The sequence below is a fragment of the Setaria italica genome, chromosome VII, assembly GCF_000263155.2.
Source record: "Setaria italica strain Yugu1 chromosome VII, Setaria_italica_v2.0, whole genome shotgun sequence".
In the NCBI taxonomy this organism is placed as follows: domain Eukaryota; kingdom Viridiplantae; phylum Streptophyta; class Magnoliopsida; order Poales; family Poaceae; genus Setaria; species Setaria italica.
The window spans coordinates 6,158,020-6,170,785 of record NC_028456.1 but is presented as its reverse complement, the minus strand read 5'-3'; positions in this window follow the sequence as shown (position 1 = coordinate 6,170,785).

The following is a 12,766-nucleotide window of genomic DNA, read 5'->3' as shown; positions in this document are numbered from 1 at the left end:
CATGCATATCATCGAGCTCAGCTTGATGCTCCTCCAAATGGGCATTGGCAACTGCCAACTCCATTTCCATCTCCATCTTCTCCTCCGATAGCTCTATCATGCCGTCCACGAGGTCAGCGACTTCTCCTTCAAGCTCGGAGATCCGGTCTTGCATGTTGTGGATCTGGATACCCCGTTGAATAAGCTGGTAGGTTTGGCCTACCATATCTCTTCTCGCTGACTGGAGGTACCCGTGAGCATCCGCTGCGGTCCGGGCGAAGAGAGTCATGGCTCTCCCCTGAAGCTCTATCAGCCGGTAAAGAGCTGCCATGCACCTGATATTGGTGGAGATGGTGACCATGGTGCATGTGGTGGCTAGCACTTCAATGTTCCCGACGCGGTCGAGCCATGCCGGGTCCAGCCGGTTCCTGACGGGGAAAAGGCCGATCGGGTCGAGCGTGATCTCCAAGGGATGCAGCTGGCAGAACTGGGTGAGAAGCTGGAGGGCGGCAGACTCCCAAGTGTCCTCAGGAGCAAGGCCATAGGCTATTATGCCGAAAGAGGGCCAGTCGGGCCGCACAGGGGGAGGAGGTACCACCGCCTGCACTTGGCATGTCTGGATACCCTGCTCCAGATATAACCGTCCGGCGTACAAGGGTGGGGACTGGTATCCAAACCACTTCAACGTGTCTCATAGAATCGCGGGGAAACCCTCGAAATGCAGACATGTCGACTGGAAGGTACCGTCCGCTCCAAAAAGAACATGCCCGGGAACAGCCATCTGGAACCAAGAAACCGAAACCACGTGAGATAGACTCCAAGGGTCAGGGGTCGGATAGAGAAGCATTCGGTTTTGACCAAGAGCAACTAAAAGAAACTAGAAATCCTTAGATCCAAAAGAACTCTTCCGAACAAGGTTGCTGTTGAGAAGGAAACATTACAGCTTTTTAGTTATGACGCATGCACGGCCTACCTTACACTTAACCAAAAACAACTGCCCGAAACTTTGGGTCTTACGTGGTCAGTGCCGGTGACAAGGCAACAATTACGTCTCTCCCTATAATAACTAGTCGGTTCTAACAACGTCTCCTAAACGAACGCGGTTAGCGTACCTGCAGAAAAACACCAACACATGAACCTTCTGTGCCAGCACCCACGAAAGCGTTCCCAAACATTACCGCTCACTATAGGAACGGCACCCATGCGTTTAAGGCTGCATGGACAGCACTCAACCGTGGAAATAGGTTCCCTTTGAATGGAACCATATAACCCTTCGCATACTCGTGATGCGGAATCAGCACACGTATGACAAACGTGGCGAACCAACCGTGCTGATAGGTCCGTTGGAATCGAACCGTACCAACCTTCGTATGGAGTACATACAGAACCTGCGCACGTGTGATAGACGTGGGCGAAAACAACCACGAGGATAGGGTCCTTTGAATAGAACTCCCTATCAACCTTCGCATGCTCGCGATGCAGAACTCGGCATACGTATGATAGACGTGGTGAAGTGCTGGAAGGGTTAGCAAAATAACCAAGTAATTATTAGTCACCTAAAACAACCCCAAAATCCCCTAGGGCCTCTCGCACTAAAGCCATCCTTAACGATTGTACGAGATTTTCAAAAGTTTCTTGCAACTTTTATCTATTCAAAGAAGTGTTTAGGGCTTGTTGTGTTCCCTGGACAGCTAAACCTCGCTCTGATACCAGCTGTGGCGGATCCACTTCGGGTTAGCTTGATTAGACAGGGTTAAGCCACCTAACATGCGATACCCATGCTTAAGCCAAGTTAACGCGAAGTGCCGTCGGATTTCATCCGATTAACCACTTGAACAGGATCGAGTTTAGCAAACCCACACGAAGGTGAGTGGTTCCAGAGAATACAACGAGTCCACTGAGTTAAACGATTTCACCTTTTAGTTCGGCCCCAAAAACCAACATCAGAGTTTTTACAAGGTTCAACGGAAAACAACAAAAAGTAAAACCACTAGCGGAAGCAATCGTCGGGGTCGGACGTCCCTGGTGCGGCCAACCAGGACATCACTGGTTCCTCTCCTCGCCGTCCGAGGAAGGATCCCACTCGACCGTCCAGCCCGGCGGGAGCTGGGGTGGCCAAGCGCCAGCAAAAGAGGGGTCGGGAGCAGCAACTTCACCTTAAAAACAGGAGCCACAACAAGGCTGAGCTACTAAGCTCAACAAGACTTAACCGATAGGAGTAAAAACTACTACTCCTTCTAGACATGCAGGACTTTTTGGCTGAGGGGGTTTGTTTGCCAAAAGCACTAGTAACCCTATTTTCAAGTTTTAGCTCCGGTTCTAGGTTCATTTACCAGTCTAGGTTTTGCAACCTATTCTAAGCAATCATAGAACCAAAAAAGGTGTATAGATATATCAACAAGCATGTCATCATCAGATTCCTCATTTACTCAGGGTGACATAGCGATCAAGCAATCTCAAACTGTGAGAGGCAGACGAATCGATTCGAGTTCTTTAACCATGCATGGTGAACCTAGCCTCACGACATCCGCGCACCCGGAGGTCGCTTCCTGTGTCGGCCTTCCCCATCAATCCCCTAACCAGTGTCGGGCCCATTTCCTTCGGTGCAAGGTTCCACAGACCCGGCCTCTGCCGTTCTGTGCCTACGCTTGCCACCACGTGCGACAACCAGCAGGTGAACTCCGTTCCAAGAACAATGGGGCGACCGCTCACGTCTAGGTTCAATCCGGTACTAGGCTTCCTCATCCCATACTAAGTATGAGGCTAGTACTTTCAAACACTTGATCACGAACACCACCATTGTCGGGCCTTAGCAAGATTTCATAGACAGACGGGGCAACCATCCGACCACCAAAGAGTTACCAAAACCCTGCCCCGTCCATCGTCCTTATAGTTGTAATAGAAAGATAGACATCCAACTCCTACAACTCGCGAGTGACAGGGAATCACTCGGCTTTTACCGTCTCCTAGTTAAGCAACGCAACTACTCGGTCCAACAGCTAGTGCTCAGATCATGGGGATAACTAAGTCATGCATCTAGGGTTTCAAACAACTCCTATACGTAAATGCACAATCATGTTACAGAAGGCATGCGCAAGTCTGGTAAAACACACAGGGTTTTCATGCAACCGGGGCTTGCCTTCAAGCAAAGAGGAAGGAAACTGCTCGACTTCGGGGGCGACTTCGGCTTCAGCGGGCAGGAGCTCAGCTACCGCTTCTTCTTCTGGCGCCAGGTGTAGCTCGTAGAAGCCGTCGGCGAGGTGCAGCTCTACACGAATGCAATGCAAGAGTTAGCATAGACGGTTATTTCAACAGCAACACTGGCTCGCCTGAGCCCAGAAACTCGCGACAAGGAGCAGGAGGGTAGGGAGGTTTAAGAGAGCTGGTGAAGATCAAAAGGCAAGGGTCGGAAAGGAACTTATGCTCTGATCCTTGAACTAGAGGATGTGGTATACTAGGGGTCCTCAGGCGCCAGCGCTGAAGGGTTCCTAAGTTTTACACATACACCCTCGGGTTGAAGAAAAAGATCACAGCCGAACCCTCGGGCGAGGCGGATAGGGGTCGGCGGAACAGATAGGGTCGGGCGAGACGGAACCGGGATCGGGCGGATAGGAGGGGTCGGGCGAAGCGGACTGGGGTCGGCAACTTACCTTCTTCCTGAAAGGAAAGCTTGGGGTCGGGAAGAAGCAGACTTGGGCGGAGGGACTAAAGCTTTGAACAACGGCTAAGACCAGAAAAGAAAACTACGGCGGCGGCGGGGCTTCTTGCTGATCACAAGAGAGCTTGTACGCAGCACGGAGGAGCAAGCTGCTGGGTGACTTGGAGAAAACTGAGAGAGAATCTGAGAGCAGAGTTCCTCAGGAATATGGTGTGTGGCGCTAGGAGCTTGAGCAGGGAGCGAGAGAATGGCTGAAGGCAACAATGGCGGAGGGAACTCCGACGGCTGGTGCATTCCTTTTATAGCTGCGGGAACAGAGGAAAGGAAGCGGCGCGGGAGAGAGAGAAGGGAAGCGGCGCGAAGGCCGGGGAGAAGCAATGGAGTGCTCTGCCGGGGCGGCGATTGAGCGAAGAGGACGGTGGTGCAGGACTCCGGGGGTGACGCCAGCGGTCATTGGGTTCTGCCGTCAGGGCGGCGTAGGAGCGGGTAGACCGGTGGTTGAGATTTGGCGGAGGCGGGCATCACCGTGCGGAAGATTTGATAGAAGCGACCGGTTTAACGGCGCTAGAATCGAGGGCGCACAGGTGAGAAGACAGGCAGCCGCGGGCGCGCGGGCGAGCACGGAGCAACAGATTGTCGGGCGGCTTCTGACAGGGCGGGAAAGGAGCTGTCGCTGCCGCGGTCGGGGTTGGCGATGGAGGAATCGTCGTGTAGCGGAGACCAGGCGGCGCGACTGTGGTCGAAGTGACGGAAAAGACGGGCGACATCGGGCTCTAGGGCCGGGATCTGGCGGTGTGATGATGGGCGCGGGAGGCGAGGTTCTGCAGAAAGGTTGCAGAGGGGCTTCCGCTACCATTGGGGAAGAGGGCGCGAGAACCCACTTGGTCGCGAGCCAGAGACAAAACTGCGCTGCGGGCGTCAAAGAAGACGAGCCACGCGGCAGGAAGACTCTGAAGCGGGCATGCAACTCGAGTGCGCCTGTCGCGGAGGATCTGGGAAAAAGATCTCGCGGGTCCATCGGGCGGATAGAACGGATGTTTGAGGAAGATTTAGAAGGATCCGACGGCGGGCTGAGCTTTGCCGGGGTCGGGAGAGGGGCGAAACGGGAAGGGGTCGGGTCTCCGGGGTCGGAACCGGGAGGAAGGCTGAGCACTCAGGCGCGGTAAAACAAGGCAGATGACTAAGATCCAGGGCTCCGATTAACATTATCTCGGGAGATTAGGGGTCGGTCGTCACACTCCGCCTCGCCCGACCCCTGGGGTTTGGGATCGGACGCGCCCGACCCTCCAAGGGAGGATCTCCACCTCGCCCAACCCCTGGGGTTTGGGATCGGACACGCCCGACCCTCCAAGGGAGGATCTCCGCCTCGTCCGACCTTAGTCCCCAGGGTCGGGATGAGTCGGAGCCCTCGACGTGTGGGTCCTGATCGGTTACCCCCTTGCCAAAGAGGTGATCGGCCGATTAGGAGGTTGGAATAGTTGGGCCGATGTGGGCTTAAAAAAGATTATGAAGATGAAGAAGAGGTCAGCCCATGAAGCGCGTGAAAATAGTACAAATCGTACTTGTAAATATTCGTTTTCTGTTTAAACTTAGGGATAGAGTTCTAGTTGGATAAGAAGTCGTTTGTGCGGGGCTATAAATAGCCACCCTTGTAGATCTGTAATCATCATCAACTCAATACAACAAACTACTTTTTCCTCGTACTTACTTTCAAGCAGGCGACTTCGCCAACACTTTTTCTCCTTTTTCACGAGTTCGTACGGGTTGGCGGGGCTGCATCAACTTGACCTCCGGCCAATCTTGTAAGTTCCGTTTATCTAGTAATTTCTAAGCTTTAACTTCGGGCGCATCGCTGTCGTTTCGTTTAGATTTATTCACCAATTATTGATACTTACTAGAATTCTAGGTTTTACCTGTTGTTCTAGTTTTATCACCAATTATCCAGCTAGGAATCGATACTTTCGGCTTTTCTTATACTTTGCTGTTTAATCTACCTATTTCATGCATAGCCGATCAGATTTGTTCCTAGTGTTGCTACCGTAGCGTTGTTTAGATTACTCTAGTAGTTTTCTTCATAAACGTTGCCTGGTAATCGGTTGCACTATAGCCGATTTCCTTATTACTGCAAATCGGCCGATTCGCTGATAAGCTTTCTCAAGATCGGAACCTTAGCCGATCGCAACCTTTGGGAACTGACACGTTTATTTCCTTGCCAATCAACAGGTCAGATTGGCTAGCACGCCGCGCGAACTGCACCAGGGCGATCACCCGAACAGGAGTTAATCAGATTCTCCCGGGTCGTGTGTCCGACGCTGGGAATTCGATCAGTTGATTTCTAGCGCCAACACACTTTTGGCACGCCCGGTGGGACAAATACAACCGCCACCATGTCGAAAGCTGCTGAAATCTTTGAAGATAACGTCATCGAAGTGACAGAGGCAGATCTCAGGGACGACCAGAAGGAAGAACTAGAGAGACAGACAGCATACTACCGGAAGACATGTCTGCAATCCTTCACTCGCACCAGGAGCAGGGAGACTATCAAAAAGGCTCCGTTTCCAACTCCCCGCCAAATCACAATCACCGAGGACTCGGACAAGATGTCCGAGATGGTCCAGCAATCCATCTATCAAGCTTTCATCGATCAATCCCCGGTGCTTGCTAATACGGTGTACAATGCCGTCATCAGCTCCTTGGCTAGCGGTGTATCTCAAGGGTACCAGGGGCCGGCATATGCTCCGCCAATTACAGCTCCGAACAAGAAAATACCTTATTCGGCTTCTCAGCCGATCCAATTTCCAGTTGGGAGCTCCAGCGCTTCCTCATCATCGATCCCTATGGGGTTTGATGGCACGCAACACCTCCAGCCACGTCCCATTCAGTTGTCTTCTGCGCAGTTTCCTCCGGTTAATCCAGCGCCTTGGGGGGCACCATCAGTGACGGCCGTCCAGGATCAATCGGCCAACCATGGAAGCCCCCAATTCCAGGCGTCTTTCCAGGCGGCCACTCGACCAACCATGCCGCCGTACCAGCCTGTCGCACCAGAGATGACCAAAGCAGCAGAGCTCGTACTATATGATGAAACGAGCGGCTCATTCAAACAGCCGACCCTGAATACGCAGCCTGCTTTCACCCAGCATCAAGTCATCCCGCCGCCAATATACTAGCACGTACCAGTCCCTCAGCCGACGGTTTACCAGCAACAGCCGGACTGGTCGGCACGTATAGCAGAGGTGATTCAGGAACAAATCGGCTTGAAGCCGAAGGCGCAGACCTACACCTACAGGACACCATACCCGTCTACATACGACTTACTGCCGTTTCCCCATCGGTATAAAGTTCCTGATTTCACCAAGTTTTCGGGGCTGGACGACACCTCAATCGTAGAACACGTTAACAGATTCATCATCCAATGCGGAGAGGCAGCGGCGCAAGATGCTCTACGGGTGCGACTTTTCTCGTCATCCTTGTCTGGGTCGGCCTTCCAGTGGTTCACAACCTTACCACCCAATTCGATAATTACATGGGCCGATCTGGAAAGGCAATTTCATAAATACTTCTACGCCGGGGTACATGAGATGAAGCTGTCCGATTTGACCAGCCTCAGGCAGAGAAGCGACGAGCCGATATCCTCATATGTGCAGAGATTCAAGGAAATCAGAAATAAATGCTACTCCTTGGCCCTGACTGATGCACAGTTGGCTGATATAGCCTTCCAAGGTCTCCTACCTCACATCAAAGAAAAATACGCCTCACAGGAGTTTGAATAGCTTGAGCCAAATCGTCCACCGATTGTCTAGTCAAGAGGTACGTTCTTTCGATCCACGGAGGAACTTCCAGAAGAAGGTGGCATACTTAGAAGAGGTTGAGACCGAAGAAGATGCAGAAATCGGCCTTGCGGAATGGGTTAAAGGGAAGAAGCCGATATCATGTCCGTTCGGCAAGAAGGAGCCGAAAACGTTCGGATTTGACACATCAAAGGCCGATAAGATCTTCGACCTCCTCCTCCAGGAATGACAGATCAAGCTCTCGCCATACCATACGATTCCTTCTGCCGAACAGCTGAAGAAGATGAAATATTGCAAGTGGCACAACGCTACCTCCCATGACACTAATGAGTGCAAAATCTTCCGGCAGCAGATACAGACGGCCATTGAGCAGGGCAGACTCAAATTTGAAGTGCCAACAAAGCAAGCCAAGCCGATGAAGATTGACCAGCACCCCTTCCCCACCAACATGGTTGACACAGGAAAGAATTCGCTCCAAACCAAGGTGCTGACATCCGAATCGGCTAAAAAGAGCGGCGCCGTAGACCCCAAAAATCAAGCGGCGCCTGAAGATGTCAAGGGGAAACAGCGGATGGAGGACGATGACGACGGATTAGGAGAACCACACATTACTTCCTAGTTCCTGCTCAACAAATATCAGCGGCAACATGAACGCTCAAGATCCCGGGAAGAAGCAATGCGGCGACATGAAGATCACTGGCGATGCCCGTTCTTCATCCACTGTTGGGAAAGCAACCTCAGGCTGCCTTCGGCCGATAATTGCCCTGAATGCAACGGCCCGTATCGTAACAATCGGCCGTTCAGCAGGTCTCGCTCCAGAGATGGGAAATCAGAGCCGATCAGCAGGAACTGGCGTGACCAAGACAACCAGCGCCCTCCGGTACGTGATCAGCTGGGGGGCAGAAGTGACCGATATGACCGGTCGGAAGGCAGGCGTGATGATAGGCCGGGGGGCGGATTTAATCGACGTGATCGGCCAGAAGACAGGGCCAGCGTCCACAGCCAACTTGAAGAGATGGCTGATGCTCGGGTATCAGACGAGAACCCTTTAGGACGCGGACCGGAATGGGAACGTGCTAGACCACGAACCAAACCAGTGAACCCCAGGTGGTACCCCGATGGATTGACCAAGTCTCAAAAACGAAGAATCCAACGTCTCCGCCAGTGGGAACAGCAGGAGGAAGAACAACAGTACACGACGGACGAGAAGAAAGGTAGGTCTCAGGTATGGCGCCCCAAAAGAAACGACAGAGGAGGCGATGAATCGGCAGGCGACGAATCAGCAGCTGATATCGGCATGGTTTTCATACTGCCGATGGAGTTCATGACTCCTGCCGACCGACAGGACATGTCGGCAATGGAAGAGCAGATGGCGCAATTGGCTTTGGAGCCAATGACAGCCACATTCGAGAAGCCCGAAGACGACAAACGGCAACACCTGAAAGCGTTGTTTCTTAAAGGGCATGTCAACGGTCGACCCCTCACCAGATTACTGGTAGACGGAGGGGCTGCAGTCAACATCATGCCGTACGCCGTGTTCTGGAAGCTTGGGAAGAGCGACGATGACCTGACCAAGATAGATATGATGCTCAAGGACTTTGAGGGCAACGTATCCCCCACTCGCGGCGCTCTCTGCGTCGACCTCACCATCGGCAGTAAGACCCTTCCTACCACTTTCTTTATCATTAACGGCAAGGGGTCCTACAACATGCTACTCGGCCAAGACTGGATACATGCAAATTGCTGCATCCCATCTACAATGCATCAATGCCTCGTACAATGGGTCGGCGACAACATCGAGGTGGTCATCGCCAATTCCGCATACAGCATCGCAGCAGCCGACACGCAGCAGTGGAGCTGCGAAACCGTCAAGTGCATATCCGGGAGAGTATGGGATACCGAGTTCTTGAAGGTGTCCGATTTTGGCCTACAGCCGATCCGAGCAGTCGGCTCCGAAGACTTAGACTAAGATGGATCAAATCGTCCGAGAAGATGGGAAGCTGGGACACGGGTTCACGTCGGCCGATTAATTAGAAATGATAGACTTAGGCAATGTCACCAAACCAAGGCCGACATATATTAGTGCAAATTTAGATCCGGAATACAAATGTAAACTGACAAGTTTGTTAAGATAATTTAAGGATTGTTTTGCTTGGGAGTATCATGAGATGCCCGGATTAGACCGATCTATCGTTGAGCATCGGTTACCTATAAAGCCAGGGTATCGGCCGTATCAACAGCCTGCACGGCGGTGCAATCCTAAAATCCTACCGGACATAAAAGCCGAAATAACGCAGCTAATTGAAGCAAAATTTATTCGGCAATGCCGTTATGCCGAATGGATCTCCAACATTGTACTAGTATACAAGAAGAACGGAAAGCTACGCGTATGCGTCGATTTTAGGAACCTCAATCAGGCCACACCAATGGACGGATACCCCATGCCGACGGCCGATGTGCTGATAGATGCCACCGCGGGACACAAGGTTATTAGTTTCATGGATGGAAACGCTGGGTACAATCAGATACTTATGGCCGAAGAAGACATACCCAAAACGGCCTTCAGATGCCCAGGTCACCTTGGTTTATTCGAGTGGGTGGTAATGACTTTCGGCTTGAAAAACGCCGGCGCTACGTATCAGAGAGCCATGAACTACATATTTCACAAACTTATTGGCATACTGGTAGAAATCTACATCGACGACGTCGTAGTCAAGTCAAAAGGACACCAGGAGCATCTGGCCGATTTACGACAAGTATTGGAATGCACTAAGAAACATGGGCTGAAGATGAACCCAAACAAGTGCGCCTTCGGCGTATCCGTCGGACAATTCTTAGGATTCATGGTGCACGAGCGAGGAATAGAGATCAATCGGAAGACCATAGCGGCCATCAACAAAGTCATGGCCCCGCAGAATAAAACTGAGCTGCAATCTCTAATCGGCAAGGTGAATTTCATCAGAAGATTCATATCTAATTTGTCTGGGCGAATCCAAGCCTTCACACCATTATTAAAGTTGAAGCCCGACCAGGAGTTCATATGGGGGGAAGAGCAACGCAAGGCATTGGAAGATATCAAGCAGTACTTGGTCTCACCACCGGTATTGGTCCCTCCTCAAACTGGTAAGCCGTTTAAACTATATTTATCAGCCGATGAACGAGCTATTGGGTCGGCTCTGGTCCAGGAGTTCGAAGGAAAGGAACGGGTAATTTATTATGTCAGTAGAAGACTTCTGGACGCCGAAACAAGGTATCCTCCAGTGGAACGGTTGTGCCTATGCCTTTACTTCTCATGCAGCAAACTCAGGCACTATTTGCTGTCAGCGGAATGTGTGGTCGTATGCAAGGACGACGTGGTAAAATACATGCTGTCACTGCCGATTTTGAAGGGACGAATCGGAAAATGGATCTTGGCTCTGTCGGAGTTTGACCTTCGATATGAATCGGCAAAGGCCGTTAAGGGTCAGGTCATGGCCGATTTCGTTGCTCAACACTGCGGACCAGAGACTACCTTCGTGGAACCGGTACCTTGGACCTTATACTTTGATGGATCGTCATGTGGGGCCGGATCAGGAATCGGCATCGTCCTTATATCGCCTCAGGGGGCAAGCTATGATTTTTCTATGCCGATAGAAGCATCCGCCACTAACAATCAAGCAGAGTACCGAGCTGTACTGAAGGGATTACAATTGCTAAGAGAAGTTAAAGCCAATTCTGTCGAAGTTTTTGGAGATTCCATGCTTATTGTGGATCAATTAACAGGGAAGTCCGAATGCAAGGACGATGTGTTGAGGATTTATTACGAAGATTGCCTGCAGCTTCTGAAAGAATTCGAATCGGCAGTTATTGAACACATCCCAAGGAATCACAATGAGGATGCCAACAAGCTCGCCCAACACGCATATGGGTATCGGCCGATTCAAGGCGCTATGGCTCTAGAGCTCGCGGCCGATGACTGGCGAAAAGAGATCGTCGATTACCTAAAAGATCCATCTAAGAAAGTAGATCGGCGGGTACATTTCCATGCTACCAAAAATGTGTTACTGGAAGACGACTTGTTCTACCGAACAATCGATGGCATCCTACTCAAGTGTCTAGGAACGGAGGAGGCTAAGACTCTGATGGGAGAAATCCATGAAGGAGTGTGTGGAGCCCACCAATCGGCACATAAGATGAAATGGATGATTAGGAATAATGGGTATTACTGGCCGACGATCCTCGAAGATTGCTTCAAATATTATAAAGGATGCCAGGATTGTTAGAAATACGGGAATGTCCAACGCGCGCCCGCATCGGCCATGAATCCCATTATCAAACCATGGCCGTTCAGAGGTTGGGGAATAGACCTCATCGGCCAAATTTATCCTCCGTCAAGCAAAGGGCACAAATTCATTCTTGTGGCCACCGATTATTTCACCAAATGGGTGGAGGCAATTCCGTTAAGGGCCGTAACATCGGCTGCCATGGTTGACTTCGTAAGGGACCATATCGTCTACCGCTTCGGCATCCCCCAGACTATCACAACCGATCAAGGGACGATGTTTACATCAAGAGAATTCGAGGAGTTCACGGCCGATATGGGAATTAGATTGTTAAACTCCTCTCCGTATTATGCCCAAGCTAACGGCCAGGCCGAGTCCTCCAACAAAGGGATAATAAAGTTAATCAAGAGGAAGATAGAGGAGCAGCCGAAAAAGTGGCATCTATGTCTGACTGAAGCCCTATGGGCATACAGGATGGCTTGCCATGGGGCCACCAAGTTGTCCCCTTATCAGTTGGTGTACGGTCACGATGCAGTACTACCATGGGAATTGAGGGCGGGGTCGAGACGCATTTAACTCCAGGACCAGTTGACGGCCGACGACTACTCCTCACTCATGAAAAGGGAACTTGATGACTTGGCTGGCCAACGATTGAGAGCTTTGATAAGCATCGAAGAAAACAAGAAGAAAGTGGCCAGGTGGTATGATAAGAAGGTCAAAGTCAAACAATTCTCTCCAGGGGACCTAGTTTGGAAGTTAGTGTTGCCGATTGGGTCGAAAGATCCTAAATTCGGTAAGTGGTCCCCTACATGGGAGGGGCCGTATAAAATCGGCAGATGTGCTCCAGGAAACGCTTATATTCTGGAAACAATCGAAGGAGAAGAGTTTACTAGGGCTTTGAACGGAAGATACTTGAAAAGGTACTACCCTAGTATATGGGTCGGAGCATAAGGATCGACCATGATGAACAACACACAGCCGATGCAAAAGGATTCGTCTAGAGAAAACACGTAATCGTCCAAATAGGCCGATATATTTCATTCGGTACGGACGGTGGGTTACACGGCCGACAAGGTACA